Source organism: Dendrobium catenatum, unplaced genomic scaffold, assembly GCF_001605985.2.
Source record: "Dendrobium catenatum unplaced genomic scaffold, ASM160598v2 fragScaff_scaffold_1468, whole genome shotgun sequence".
Lineage (NCBI taxonomy): Eukaryota > Viridiplantae > Streptophyta > Magnoliopsida > Asparagales > Orchidaceae > Dendrobium > Dendrobium catenatum.
Window position 1 is genome coordinate 450,576 of NW_021319930.1, and position 2,607 is coordinate 453,182.

Consider the following 2,607-nt stretch of genomic DNA (forward strand, 5'->3'; position numbering starts at 1 on the left):
CTGAACGTCGGGCCTTAAGCAGGACGTCGGGTCTTCAGCAGGACGTCGGGACTTAACTTCGGGCCTTGAACAAGACGTCGGGTCTTTGGCAGGACGTCGGGGATGAACGTCGGGCCTTAAGGTGGTGGTCCGGCGAGGTTTTGTGGTGGTCCGGCGAGGTTCCTGCGGTGGTCCGGCGGTAGTCCGACGAGATTCCTGCGGTGGTCCGGCGAGGTTCTGCGGTGGTCCGGCGGTGGTCCGGCGAGGTTCTGTGGTGGTCCGGCGGTGGTCCGGCGGCTGTCGAGGAGGAACTCCTTCCTTCTCTTCTCTTCTTCTCTCTCTTGCTTGGATCCTTTCTTGTGAAGAATGAGGGCTCTATTTATAGATTTTCTAGAGTGGCATGGCCCGTAAATAGGTGTGAGATCAGGGGCGAATAGGGAGTGGTCCAATGGACGGCCGATATTGAATCCTACGATCGTGCACCGTTCATTGGACATTTGAAGGTCTTAGTGATGTCGGAATTCTGTGATCTTGGGCTCGTTGGATTCGTCTCGTCGAGCCCTTTGATTCGAGTATAAGCTCGTCAAAATCGGAGTCCGTTTGGTAACTCAAATTGCGGTTTGAACCTTCCAACAGCACTTCGGGTCCGTGATTCGGACCCATTTGGGCTCGGATTGAGTCGAATTTGGTGTCGTTGAGTTCGTATTTCCGAGACGCTCAGTTCGACTATAAGCTTGCTGAAATCGGAGTTGGGGTGCTCTCGGAATTAATTTTTGAAGTTTGAAACTAGCTTTCGCCTCGAGATTCGTGCCCGATCAAGCTAATTTTGTGATGCCGTATCAATATTAAGCTTCGCTTATAATTTTTTTTTTCCCACTCTTAATGATAATAATAATGTACTAAAAGATATTGATGACAAATATGGACCGGCAGTGAAAAAAGAGCTATGAAAAAGATAATAGCTCCAATAAAAAAAACCAAAAGATTGATGAGAAAGAAATTGTAACTTATAGAAAAGGCATTTATGTTGAAACTTCAAATTAACCACTGCTACTCCGACGACTTCAAGTCTTTGTCTTTTTGATGCGATTTTTCCCCTTTTTTTTTTCTTAGGCTGAGCATGCAAAGTTAGAGGGGTAAGTGAGTCAAGTTGACTTAGCTCGGACTCGGCTCTTATAAATAACTTCTGAGTCAAGCACAGTGAGCTAACGAGTCAAGCTTGAGCTAGCCCTGATTCGACTCGCTAGCTCGTGAGCCAGCTCATTTAAAAGATATTGATAAGAACTATACTGAAGTGTATTAGACTTCAGGATTTTAAGTACAAAGTTATTAAAAATGCTTAAAAATTATATCTCATATGTCATTATCTTATATTAAGTAATTTATTTTTATTTTTCATTTCTAATTTTCTTTATCATTTTATTATAATAATGGTTTAAATCGCAATCATTTTCTCTCTTTCATAATAAACAAGTCACCTAATGAGCCGGCTCGAACTTGTAGAATAAAGCTCAAACTTGAGCTCAAAATAGATTAATCAAGCTTAAGAAGTGACTCAAACCTTGGCTCGATTTGTTTATACGCCGACATGAAGTATAATAATATTAATTAATAGTAGATTCAAGTTTGAGATAATAATGAAGAGGGGAAATCCCTCAATTATTTCTCTTATCCAATACTTCTACGTTTTATTAATTTTTAAATTTTTTTATTGTCTTAATAAAATTGAGTTCAAAGGCATAAATTTGATATAATCTAAATTTAATTTTAAAATACTGACAATAATTTTCAATATATTTACTAACTAATTTTTTTAATAAGTAATATATAAAAATAAAATTTTACATAAATTATATTGAATTTCACATCTTGAAAATACATTTTAAGATCTTTATAAACTAATATAACAATTTTGAGTCCTAAGAAAATTAGTAAAAGTAATTAATGCTATATGTTAAAAATAAATTTTATTATTAAAAGAAATACATGGTTTATTTTCTTCAAGTATAAATGCATGTGTTATCATAATTAAATATTTTATGAAATTTTAACAAAGTTTCTTTATTCAATACAAGTTTATTTATAATTTTTTAAATATATAGGAAATTTTGTTTAATAATTATAAGCAATTTCTTTAATACATTAAATCTATTTTGACATGTTAAAATATGATCATTTGATATTTTAAATTTAAATTAATATATGTATGATATATCAAACAAATTCTGAGAATAATTTTAATTTAAATATAGCATACAATAGTCATCATTTATGTTGTTCTAATGCATTTGTAAATATAAAATGGAATATATTGTAATTCATTATTTTTTATTTAATATTAAAATATTTATTTTAATATTAAATTAATTGTTTTTTATTACAAAATATTCATTATGTGTGTGATTCATTGAATATTGCATGCATTATAAAATATATAAAATTGAATATTTTTATTAAAATTGGAAAGTTTTGTGAATTATTTAATATTAAAGTGTGATACTTTTAATATTGAATAGAATTTCTTATGTTAATTACAAAATTTATCTTATATCATTATCCCTGTGTTAATTGCATGCATTAAAAAATTATATTATCATTTAAAAATACATTTGCATGTTATTTATTTTA